The sequence below is a fragment of the Grampus griseus genome (assembly GCF_964374135.1).
Source record: "Grampus griseus genome assembly, chromosome: 3".
Taxonomy (NCBI): Eukaryota; Metazoa; Chordata; class Mammalia; order Artiodactyla; family Delphinidae; genus Grampus; species Grampus griseus.
This window is the reverse complement of record NC_139019.1, coordinates 170,023,995-170,037,887: the sequence shown is the minus strand read 5'-3', so window position 1 is coordinate 170,037,887 and position 13,893 is coordinate 170,023,995.

Below are 13,893 nucleotides of genomic sequence, written 5' to 3'. Positions count from 1 at the left end.
CATTTGTTGCATCTTCTTTTTTTTATTTTTAGAGTATTAAACAGTAAAATTGATTTAATTCTTTCAGTGTGCAGTTCTATGAATTTTAGTATAAGGATAGTGTTTAGTGTCAGCAGAGCTGAATTGTGCGCCCCCCAATTCATTTGTTAAAGCCCTGACCCCCAACATCTCAGAATGTGACTATATTTGGAGACGGGGATCTTTAAAAAGGTGATGAGGTTAAAATGAGATCCTAATCCTCATTTTATTTTTTTCCCAACCTTTTTTTTTTTTTTCTGGCCACGCCCCAAGGCATTCAGGGTCTTAGTTCCAAGACTGGGTATTGAACTCGGCGCCCAGGCAGTGAAACGGCTGAGTCCTAACCACTGGACCGCCAGGGAATTCCCCTAATCGTCATTTTACTCCAACACTAATCCAATCTTACTGGTGTCCTCATAAGAAGAGATTAGGACACACACACACACACACACACACACACACAGAAGGACCACCATGCGAGGACACGGGGAGAAGGGGAGAATACAGCCAACTACAAGACAAGGTGAGGCCTCAGAAAGAACCGACACTGCTGACACCTGGATCTTAGAAGTCTGAACTTCTAAGCCTCTAGAATCGGAAGAAAAATAAACTTCTGCTGTTTAAGCCACCCAGTCTGTGGTATTTTGCTATGGCAGCCCCAGCAAATTAATACATGTAGTAATCAAGACAGTGTTGTATTGCCATAAGGACAGTTGACTCAATCAATGAATGGAATTTAAATATCCAGTGGTAGACCCTACATATATGCTCCATTAATTTTGCCAAAAGGCAATTCAAGGTAGAAATGGTTCTGGAACACCTGGAAATCCATATAAAAATAAACTCTAATCCCAATTTCACACTATAAACAAAAGTTATTTTGAGATGGATTATAGATCTAAATGTAAAAGCTAAAGTACAAAGCTTTTTATTTATTGAAGTACCGTTGATTTACAACTAGAGTTGTAAATAGTTTGTTTCTGGTGTACAACAAAGTGATTCAGTTATACATATCTATCTACCTATATTCTTTTTCAGATTCTTTTCCCTTATAGGTTATTACAAATTGAGTATAAAATTCCCTGTGCTATAGAGCAGGACCTTGTTGTTTATCTATTTCATATATAGTAGTATCTGTTAATCCCAGACTCCTCATTTATACCACCTTTCCTCTTTGGTAACCATAAGTTTGTTTTCTATGTCTGTGAGGCTATTTCTGTTTTGTAAATAAGTTCATTTATATCTTTTTTTTTTTTTTTTTGCGATACGCGGACCTCTCACTGTCGTGGCCTCTCCCGTTGCGAAGCACAGGCTCCGGACACGCAGGCTCCGAGGCCATGGCTCACGGGCCCAGCCGCTCCGCGGCATGTGGGATCCTCCCGGACCGGGGCACGAACCCACGTCCCCTGCACTGGCAGGCAGACTCTCAACCACTGCGCCACCAGGGAAGCCCCATTTATATCATTTTTTAAGATTCAACATATAAGTGATATCATATGGTATTTGTCTTTCTCTGTCTGGCTTACTTCACTTAGTATGATAATCTCTAAGTCCATCCATGTTGCTGCAAATGGCATTATCTCATTCCTTTTTTATGGCTGAGGAGTATTCCACTGTGTAGGTGTATATATATATATATATATATATATATCTCACATCTTCTTTATCCATTCATCTGTCAGTGGACACTGTGGTTGCTTCCATGTCTTATCTATCGTAAATAATGCTCCTGTGAACAATGGGGTGCATGTATCTTTTCAGATTAGAGTTTTTTTGTCTTTTTCGGTTATATGCCCAGGAGTGGGATTACTGGATCATATGGTAACTCTATTTTTCGTTGTTAAAGGAACCTCCAGGGACTTCCCTGGTGGTCCAGCGGTTAAGACTCCGTGCTCCCAATACAGGGGGCCCGGGTTCCATCCCCAGTCAGGGAACTAGATCCCAAATGCATGCCGCAACTAAGAGTCCGCATGCCACAACTAAAGATCCCACATGCCGCAACGAAGATCCCTTGTGCCAAAACTAAGACCCGGTGCAGCGAAATAAAAACAAACAAATAAATATTTTTAAAAATAATAAAGGACCCTCCATACTGTCCTCCATAGTGGCTGTACTAATTTACATTCCCACCAACAGTCTAGGAGGGTTCCCTTTTCTCCACACTCTCTCCAGCATTTATCATTTGTAGATTTTTAGATGACGGCCATTCTGACTGATGTGGGGTGATACCTCATTGCAGTTTTGATTTGAATTTCTCTACTAATTAGTGATGTTGAACATCTTTTCATGTGCCTGTTGGCCCATCTGTAAAATGCAAACCTTTGAGAAGGAAACATTAGGGCCTATCCTTGAGTTCTAGGAACAAAGAATTATTAGATAGAACACAGGAAGCATGAGCTACAAAAGAAGAAAAAAAAGATAAAATAGATTTCATTAAGCTATAATTAAAAAAATGGAAGAAGTCTTGGCTGTTTTGAGATGCAGGGATTATTATTATTCAGCTATGGTGAGGCCAGCAGTTTAGGAGGTGAGTGCCACTGAAAAGATAATGTGTTCTCACAGACCCCCCCCCCAGGGGAGGGGGCACACAGGGCCACACGGGGAAGCACCAGGCATGCTCAGGAGGCAGGGGGATGAAGGGAGAATGTGGGCAAGAAGCTTTATTGCGGTTCCCTGGGGAAGGAGCCGGCAGGCAGGATGAGCAGGTTCAGGATCGGCTAGTTTGCATGATTCCAGGGCTCTGGGGAGGAGGGGCTGCTGGGTTGACTAGGACAGGGGGACAGTGGCCCTGAGTGTGGGAGCCCCGTAGAGGAGGGGCTGGGATGCAGCTCTGCACTGGCTGGTTTGTGTGTGAAAGGTGAACTCATGGGTGAGTTGTTTACTGTCTAGGGATTGGCCACCCCTGGGAGGGGCAGATCCCTCTAGGGTCACTGAGGTCCCGGCTGTCAGAGCATCAGGACACAGAAAATTTTAAAAAGCCTTGAGTAATGCATTGGTGAGGAGGTGGAGAAAGTGGAACCCCTGTACACTTCTGGTGGGAGTGTAAGATGGGGCAGGTGCTATGGAAATGTTTGGTGGTTCCTCAAAAAGTTAAACAGAGAATTAGCATATGATCCATTAATCCCACTCCTAGGTATTGTGAAAATAAACAAAATCCTCACTTAAAATTTCGGGAGGCCAGAAGGGGGAGCTCTTAAGCCTTTCTAACTCAATAGGAAGAGACATATCTTTGCATCTCTAGCAGGAAGGTTACTACTTTACTACTCAGCAGGAAGAGGAAGAATTTCTCCTTGCCTGGCAACAGCCCAGCCAATGAAAAACCACTACAGTCTGAACCCCCCCGTTTCCTCCAATGGACTCTGTTTATAACAGCCCCTCCCAACTCCCCCTTCTCCTCTATAGAAGAATCCTGCTCTCTTTTGTCCTCCAGACTTGCCTGTGGCTCACCATAAATTACAAGTCCAGGACTGCAATTTTGCTGTTTCCAAATAAACCCATTTTGCTGTTTTATAGTTTTAGGTCAACAGCATATATCCAAAGGAACTGAAAACAAGTACTCAAACAGATACTTGTATATCAATGTTCACTGCAGTATTATTCACAACTGAAAGGTGGAAACAACTCAAGTGTCCATCAACAGATGGGTGGATAAACCCAATGTGAACCATCAACACAGCAGAATATTATTCTGTCTTGAAAAGGAATGAAGCACTGACACACAGTATGTGGACAGAACTTGAAAACAAGATGCTCAGTGAGAGAAGCCAGACACAAAAGGACACACAGGGTGTGACTCCATTTATGCGAAACGTCCAGAACAGGGAAATCCTGTTTATTTTTCTTCATGCTTATAAGGCTGTCAAATGATACACCCATATTTAGGGTTTTCTTATGATGTTTCTAATTTTTTCCAAAAGTGGGATCATTTCATACACACTTCTGTGCAACTATATCTTTTTCTTTTACTAAATAATAAATATGATAATTGGCCCAAACCAAAGCACAGAGTCTAACTCTTTGAAGGTTAAGGACTTTTTGTGGCAATTCATTGTCAATAAAAAGATCCTCTCAATCCAAATACCGCATCCCCCAGAGCCCTCCCTCAAGACAAACACCATCACCAGAATTCTGTATAACCTTACAAAGACTTTTTGTGTGCGCACAAAGAAAAATGCAGCATATTCCTCTAATAAATACTTGTTAAGTGTCTCCTATGTCCCAGACTGTTCTCCGAACTGGACAGTATGGTAGTAAATGATCGCAAAAATCCTTTACCCTTCTTAGATTCCAGTGAGGAGGGACAGGAAATAACCGTATTAACAAATAGCATATATAATAAATATAATATATCCCAGTATGGGGGCACATGTTAAGGGCACAGTACACAGGTAAGGAATAGGGGAGTGTCTGTGAGCACCTGTCCTCTGCTGCCTCTCCCAGGCCCAGCACAGCTGTTTGATTCCCATCACACACAGGGAAGCCTCTGCTCTGCCCTGACCCCCACCTCACCCACACCCCACCTCCCCAGAGAGCCAGCCCCAACCTTTTCCAGGTTGTAGAAGGAATGCTTCTGGTGCTGGAGAGCTCACCCAGGGTGACTGAACAGGGGTTGGGGCAAGACTGGGGATGTGTTTACGTGATCTAGAAAGTGAAAAGCCAATCCACAGAATAGGAGGAAATAATTGGAAATCATATATGTGATAAGGGAATTGTATCTAGAATGGATTTTTAAACACTCCTACAACTCAAGAATAAAAAGATAAGTTATCCAATAAAAGTAGGCAAAGGAGCTAAAGAGACATTCTCCAAGAAAGGTACACAGGGAGCCAATAAACACATGAAAAGATGCTCAACACCATGAGCCACCAGGGAAGTGCAAACCCAAACCACGACGAGGTATCACACCCACTAGGGCAGCTGGAATCAAAAAGTCAAATAACAACGAGTCTTGGTGACATGTGGAGAAATCAGAATCCTCATTCACCGCTAGTGGGAATGTAAAATGGTGTAGCTGCTGTGGAAAAAGGTCTGGCAGTTCCTCAAATGAGTAAATATACAGTTACCACATGACCCAGCAATTCCACTCCCAGGGATCTAGCAAAAGAGTTGAGAACAGCTTCAAACACATACTTGTACACAAATGTTCACAACAGCCAAAAGGTGTTAGCCACCCAAGTGTCCATCAGCAGATGAATGGATAAACATGGGGTCCATCCTTACACGGGAATATTATTCAGCCTTAAAAAGGAAGGAAATTCTGACACAGGCTACAACATGGATGAACCATGAAAACATTATGAAAGAAGCCAATCGTAAAAGACCACATTCTATACGATTCTATTCATATGAAATACCCCAAAGAAGGAACTCTATAGAGAAAGAAGGCAGATTAGTGGTTGCTTAGGGCTGGGGTAGGGGTTGGGGAGATAGGGGGCGACAGGTAAAAGGTATAGGGTTTCTTTCTGAGGTAGTGAAGATATTCTAAAGATGTCTGTGATGACGGTTGTACAACTCTGTGAATACGAAAAGCCACTAAAGCGTACACTTTAAATGGTGAATTGTATGGTATGTGAGTTATAGTTCAATGAAGCTGTTTTTTAAAAAATACACACTAAACTCTTTAAATAAAAACAAGATATGGGCTTCCCTGGTGGCGCAGTGGTTGGGAGTCCGCCTGCCAATGCAGGGGACACGGGTTCGAGCCCTGGTCCGGGAAGATCCCACATGCCGCGGAGCAACTGAGCCCGTGCACCACAACTATTGAGCCTGCGCTCTAGAGCCTGCGAGCCACAGCTGCTGAGCCCGCGTGCCTAGAGCCCGTGCTCCGCAAGAGAAGCCACTGCAATGAGATGCCCACGCACCACAACCAAGAGTAGCCTCCACTCACCATAATTAGAGTACGCCCGCGTGCAGCAACGAAGACCCAAAGCAACCAAAAGTAAAAATAAATAAAATTAAAAGAAAAAAACCAATAACTTAAAAAAAAAAAAAAAAAACAAGATATGTGGCTACTGGCTATCATATTGGAGAGCACATGCCTCTGTGAAAGAAAAACAACAGAAAAACCACAGCGTGTAGGACACTGAAAATTTCCAGAATTCACTCTGATAAGTCAGACATGGTAGGAAAAAAAGAAGTGTGGACTAAAATTAATAGAAGAATCAAATCTTCTAGTTCTGCAAAACCTGGCCAGGGAATCTTGCCATAGAAGGAAACTTCAAAAAGATGCAAAGCTAGCTTCGGTGAGTAAGGTGAACCCAGTTAACACAACTGAGGGCTGACTCAACCCTTCCATGTGACCATGAACTTCAGAGCTATTGCCCAGAATGGGGGAGAACAGCCCTTCTCAGACCCTGGGAGCCATTCCAATGACAATCTGGTAGTTTCTATTACAATTTAAAACGTACATGTCAGTGGTCATTCGGGCTTACAGATCACACGTCGATACACGCAGAGATCTGAAAACCCCACAAGCACCTGGAAATTCTGATGGCTTTCAATGGGCCCAACCAAGTGACATGGGGACTGGCATGGGACCTCTTTTCACAGTATACCGTTTGGTACCATACTTTGCCCAATTTTTCACACAGAGAATTTGTTCAATTAGCGACACAAATCACATAAGTGTTCCACGTAAATCGTGATATTTAAACATGGGGCTCCATAAAAATTGTGTCACCAAACTGTTAATGATCCTGTGATTGTGCACCGCCTCTCTGGACCACTGTCACAGCTGCATACAGGATTCAAGGGCAAGGATGGGTGGTGTGTGTGAAAGTGAGATAGGCTGGGACCCTGTACTGCAGTGCTTGCACTTGCCCTTGGACAAACGTCTTCTCCGGCAACAGGATACAAAGAAACTCTAAGGGACTAAAAGTAACTGCAAACATGCCCAGCGGGGACAATTAAGAACATAAGATAGGAAAAGGCCAAAACACAACTGCCATTTCTGAGGTGCCGAGGAAAAGCAGGGTCCTGTGCATGATCCCGGCACACGGCACCACCGGCAGCGGGGGCAGACCATCTAAGCCACGCCTCCGGCCCGACCCAGGTCTGCCCCCCCCCCCCATCTACGGAATCATCCAACTCCCTCGGAGGGCGAGCAAGAGCACCTGTTGCTTGTTTTCACTCCCTCACAGCGAGTCCCAAAGAGACCTTTCCTGAATTTCTCCTTTGGCCTCTTATCAATTTCTATTGATTACAGACTCCGAGGACCTGAGTGGGTAACAAAAGTGAAACACTGAGAAAATAAACCAAAACACCGTCAACAAGAAAATGGTTAAATAAGTCATGGTATATACAAGGCAGATGTAAGGAACTAATTACATCTTTTTGTATAAACTGGTTCTCCACTAAGGGCAATTTTGCTCCCTGGGGGGACCCCCGGCAGTGTCTGGAGACAGTTTTGAACCTCACGACTGACTGCGGAGGGGCTGCTACTGCGATCTGGTGCAAGGAGACCAGGGATGCTGGTCCACACCCTACAGTGCACAGAAAGGACCCTCAAAAAGGAATGATCTGGTCCTGAACGTCAGCGGTGCTGAATTTCAGAAACCCTGGTGTATAAAAACTAAATCTCAAAAATAACGTTGAAGGAAAAGAAAAAAAGCTGGCGATGAATCCTAACAGTAGGATGCTGTTATGGCAGTTTTTAAAAACACACAAAAAATTACCATGTGCTGCTTAAGGGCACACACGTTTTAAAAGAGCCTATATACACATAAACTACAAGACTACATGTCAAATTAGAAATGGCGACCTCTGGGGAGGGAGGGGGAGAAATATCCATACTGTTTTACAAATGTGTGCAGCAAATATGGCTAAGTGTTAAAATCTGTATATTGCTTCTGTATATAAAATCTGTGTACACTTCTTTGAATTATTTCATTAAAAAGCAAATATGGAAATGGTGTTTTGTTAAGATTAAGGAATTACTTTGGATCTGGAAGAATATCATTTCTCTGTGAAAATTTACCAATAATAGAATAATAACGATATCATGGTATCTAATGAATGTCTACTCCACATCATGCATCACTCACTCTAAACAGGGTTTCTCCATATCTGCACTATTAAATAATTTTAGTTGTAAGTGTGGCCCCATTCAGGGCAGGGTGTTGAGAAGTATCCCTGGCTTCCACCCACTAGATGCCAGTAGTACCCCACCTCCACCCCCCAGGTGGTACAAAAATTTCTCCAGGTATTGTCAAGTGTCCCTGGGGGTAAAACTGTCCCAGGGTTGAAAAATCACTGCTCTAGACCGTTCATTTGATACTAGAGTCTTTTCTCCCAAGTCCAAGGTCGTAAGTGCTGTCATTCTGCCGCCTGCATTTCAGAGGTCTAAGACTTTAATATGAGGAGGACGACCACAATGATGAGCTGACACTAAAAATAATCAACACCTTTTTTTTTTTTTTTTTTAGGCCAAACCGCTTAGCATGCGGGATCTTAGTTCCCCGACCAGGTACTGAACCCGGGTCCTCGTTGGTGAAAGCTCAGAGTCCTAACCACTAGATCGCCAGGGAATTCAAATAATAGTCCACACTTTACATCCCACACATCACTTGCTAAATGCACGTACCGTTATGTATGTTCGATTTACAGGCTGGAAATAGGCTCTGAGGCTTAGCAACTTGCCTACTACCACCGGAGAGTTGATTAAGGCTTGGGGCCACGACTGGCACCCAGCTGAGCAGAAGGTCTGACGGGACACGAGTGAGATAGTAAAAATCAGCTGAGAAAGTACCTGCCCTGTCATTCATCATGCTGAGAGGACGGATAAAGCCAGATGCAAAATTATCGGGAAACGTATCCTCCAAGAACACGCTACAGCTGTAAAGTGCCAAAACAACTCCCTTTTGAGCCATTCCCGTCTACCTCGCTGAATACTCTGTCCATTAAAAGCACAGTTTCTGACCGAAGTCCTATCAGAAGGAAGACAACGTCCCTCTCCTGCCTGTCAGGCCTGATTCTCTTAGATACCAAGAATCCGTCTCCATCTCCACCCAGGTGCAGGGCTCAGATAAGGGGTTTCCGAACATACAACCCACAGGCATCTTATCTTCTTGGTTCCCAAGGAAACAGGGCCTGGGTCCACGTCGCCGTTCAGACCCAACGCTGACCCCTCTGCACGGAGCTCAGTTTTGCTCTGAGCCAATGGAAACCAGGCTGCATTTACATCTCACCTACAACCCACCCTTCTCCAAAATCCTACAGTGAGTCCGACCCGGGTCCTAAGGCCCAGGGGGTCAGAAGGTCCCGCGCTAACCAAAACCTCCGGGGCTCAGTCCAGTCCCACCGACCTCCACCCGGGCGGGACCCGGGAATTCGCGCTTTTAATGACCCCGCCCCCTATTATTGGAACTGTGCCCCGCCCTCTGACTCATTCCCACCGCCGCCCGCCACTCCTCCAGCGTCGGCCGACGAGCAGACGCGGGGCCAGGACCTGCACTGGACACAGGAAAAACCTCCCTCTGGAGAAGCAGGATGGCGAGCAAAGGTAACCACAGCCCCTGGCGCCCACTCCACGACCACCGCTTCCGCTTCCGGCTCCAGGGCTGCTGGGAGCGGAAAAGGGGCCAAGCCTTCGGCTTGGGACTGGTGGAGCCCCGAGGATGGGCGGGCCAACAGCATCCTCCAATCGCCGAGCAGAGAAGGGCGGATTTTTTTTTTCCCCCGCCCCTCCGCGGGAAGTGATTGGGCCCAATGTCCGGCCTCTCCCCTCTAGGTCATTCCTGAAACCGAAATTAAGTTGTGGGCGCGGTTGAGGAGGGATCCGCCTTCGTGGGCGTGGTTATCGCCTAACGAGGCCCAGGGATGCTGCTGGGGGCGTGGCCTCCCGCTAATCCCTGAACGCCCAGGTTACTCTGATAAGCAATGGCCGCTCGCATAAGCAATAAATGCTTATTTCTCCGAACATGTTCCTCATGCTAACACACCCGTATAAAAAGACATTCCCATTATTGGAATGTTTCTCCCCTGAAAGTCTTTTATTTCTTGGGGAAATGGGGTCATATTCTATTCATTTCTCTACGTGTTGCTTTTGTTACTAATATATGCCTTGTGATATCCTATGGTTGCCACTGGATGGCGACCTAGCTCATGTTTTCACTTTTGTACCTATCTATGTATTTGTATTGGGTGTACCCGGGAAAAATGCATGGGGATTCCTCAAAAAAAATGCTCTTTAAGCATCTCTGTATTCCAGACTCTGTTGTCTGCACAGGGGAAGACAGCAGTAAACGAACACAAAAATCCTTGCCCTCATCCTTCTTAGATTCCAGTGCGGAGGGACAAAAATTAACTATATAAAGAGCATATATATTAAATATAATGTATCCCAATGTGGACAGGGGAGTGGCTCTGAGCACCTGCTGTTTCTGCTGCCTCCCCAGGGCCCTGCACAGCTGTTTGATTCCACTCACACACAGAGAATCCTCTACCCTGCCCTAACCTCCCCCTCTCCCCCTTTAGGGACCCATCCCCAGCCTTTTTCCAGGTTCTAGGCAGGATGCTTCTGGTACAGGGAGGGCTGCCAGGGTGACTGAGGTGAGGCTGGGACAGGCCTAGGGACTCTGCGAGCAGTTCCTGGCTGTGAACTGTCATCTCAGGCACTTGGAGAAGTTCAGATGTGCAGTGTCCAGGATGGGCTGCAGCTGGTTTATTTTCATTAAATTAACAGGTTCAATTTTGGGAGAATTGAAAATTCTTATAGGTCTTCTTTTTAAGGGCATGTCTGTCGATTCAGAAATGATAACTTCATCATAATATAGTGTACACAAGTCAGTTCAGAGTGAATCATGTAACTGAATGTAAGAGATAAAACACTAAAACATCTGGAAGAAACACAGGAGAAAAATCTTGGGACTTCCCTGGTGGTGCAGTGGTTGGGACTCCATGCTCCCAATGCAGGGGGTCCGGGTTCCATCCCTGGTCAGGGTACTAGATCCCACATGCATGCCACAACTAAGAGTTCACATGCCACAACTAAGGAGCCCACCTGCCACAACTAAGACCCAGTGCAACTAAATAAATAAATAAATATTTAAAAAAAATCTTTGTGACCTTGGGTTAGGCAAAGATTTCTTAGCTAAGATACAAAATGTGGCAAATACACACAAAGGAAAGATAAAGTAGGTCATTAAATTTTTAAACATTTGCTCATTGAGAGGCACTATGAAGAAAGCAAGCAGGCAAGCCACAGCAAGAAGATATTTGTGAAACAGGCACTGACAAAGTAATTGTATCCACAATATACAAAGAAAGCGTTCAGTGAAGAAAAGTAGTGACCACAAGAGGGCGCCCTTTCACTAGCAAAACCTTCTACTTGGCTGTTTCAGAACAGCCACTGAAGTATTTCAGGATAAAGGGGATGTTACAGAACCAAACTGGGTCTGCTCACTTGCGGGCAGTAAAGCCAGTTTACTGACCCGGGTTGTGGTGAAGGAAAGGGCAGTGTTTATCGCAGGCGCCAAGTCAGGACTCCAGGCAGCTAGTGCTCAAAAGCCCCAGACTCACTCCCCAATAGTTTTCAGGGAAAGGGTTTTGAAGACGGGGTGAGGGAGGGGGTGGTGTGTGTGCGTGATCAGCTGGTGGACGTTCTTCTGATTGGTTGGTGGTGAGGTAATCAGGCGTCAACATCATAAACCTGGTTCCAATTGGTCTGGGGTCTACGTGCTTGTGGGCATCATGCAGTTTACTTCATCCACCTAGTGGTTTTTTCAGTATCTCCAAAACAGCTCAAAGGACACGGCTCAGAATATGATCTATAGCCCCTGAGGAGGTACGGCAGGTCCTTGACTTTAATGGCTAAATCATTGCTATTTCGTCTTGACTGGCTGTTTTACTTTCTTTCTGCATTTTCTCCCTTCTCTGATTGAATTTGTTCTTTGGAACTCGAGGAAGACCTAGGAGGCTAAAGGTTTTTTTACAGACAAGAGGAAGGTGGAGGACACGGTGGGTGGGTTTGTCCTGCAAAGGCCCCATAGGATCCTGCTTGGTTATAGGGGCACAGAATGCAATTTCCTCCCACAGTTAAGGGGGAAAATATGCATCATTTATATATACATATGTATATATACACACAAAGAAAATGAAAAAGCAAAAGGGACCAGCTATTAATGTTGGGAAAACTGGGCGAAGGGAATATTCAGGAGTTCTTTGTACTGATCTTGCAACTTTTCTGTAAGCTTGAAATTATATCAAAATAAAAAGCTCCCCCCACAAATAGTTTCCTAATTTGTACTAGAAAGCATATAGATAGCCAACCAGTGATCAAAGAACATCAGTGATCAATTTTAATTGTCTGTGACCATTTGGTTTCATTTGTTTTACTGTATCTCTGGTTTTATTGCTGTTTTCCACGAATATAACTCGTAAGATCATCCCTTTAAGGAATTTTATAATAGCTTATTTGTGGTTGAAAACAATGGGTCCCAAATGAAGCTGCTTCTCTGTGTCACCCTTTTTCTTTTTGTTTTTCATCCTGAATTTTAATCTCATGTTTATTTCTGAAAAGCAGATTGGACAGTGACAGGGGAAATTCATTCATGTAGCTCTACACGATCATTGCTTGGAAGCTGCAGCCCATGTACTCTTTTATTATTTTTTTTCATGGCCTCTCATGTTATTGGCATTCCCATCATGAAACCATTTTCTTACGTTTCTGTTAGTATGGCTCCCTCTCTCTCTTTTTTTTTTTTTACCACGCTGCATGGCTTCTGGAAATCTTAGTTCCCCGACCAGAGATTGAACCTGCGCCCTCAGCAGTGACTGGGCAGAGTCCTAGCCACCGGACCGCCAGGGAATTCCCAGTATGTCTCTTTTTTAATTGAAAATTTTTATTGAGAGAACTGTAGATTCACATGCAGTTGTAAGAAATAATTCAGAGAGATCTCTTCTACATTTTTCCAAGTTTTCCCCAGTAGTAACATTTTTCAAAACTATAGTACAATGTCACAACCAGGATCTTAACATTGATACAATCTATTTTATTCAGGGGTGTGTGTTTGTATGTTTGTGTGTGTGTGTGTGTGTGCGTGTATTAAGTTCTATACAATTATAACACCTGGGTGGGTTCATTTATCCACAGTCAAGATACAGAGTATGTTCATCACCACAAGGGTCTCCTGTGTTGCCCTTATAATCACACCCACCTCCCTCCTAGTTTTCCTGCCACCCTAACCCACCAGGAAGGTTTTTTTTTTTTAATTTAAAAAGTTACTCATTCTCCTAGGAATCCCCTAACTAGAAGCACCAGGCTTGAGCTCAGAAATCTGCATGTCAACAAAGATGATCCCAGGACTGGGACAGTAACCCTGGAGCATCTAGTTACTCCTGAAAGCCAGGCAGTGCTCAGAAGATGATGGGGGCTTGTCACTACAGCCCAGGAGCCAGTTGGAAGGGGCTCCTACTGGCTAAATCTGGGACAATGGGGCCATTAAAAGAATTAAGGAGACGAAAGCCAAGGCCCCAAGGGCAAGGCTGGGGGAGTTCTCCAGGGCTCAAACGATAATTTTGCAAGTGTCCCAGCAAAGATTGTTTCAGGCAAGAATCAGCCCGAGCAAAGGCCCTGAGGTAGTGTTCAAGGACTAGCAGGGAGGCCTGTGTGGCTGGAATAAAGGGACTGAAGTCAGAGGGGTGCTAAAGACCCCATGGGGCCTTCAAAACCCACCTGAGGACTTCGGCTTTGACTCTGGGAGACTGAGAGCCCTGGGAGGTGTTTGAGCAGGGGAGGGACAGGATCTGACTCAATGATAGGGATGTTTTCTATCAACAGGGTCCAATATGGCACCCGCCAGCCACATGTGGCTACTGAGCTCCTGTAAGGAGCTGAATTTTAACTGATTGAAGGTTAAAGAGCCACATTTGACTAGT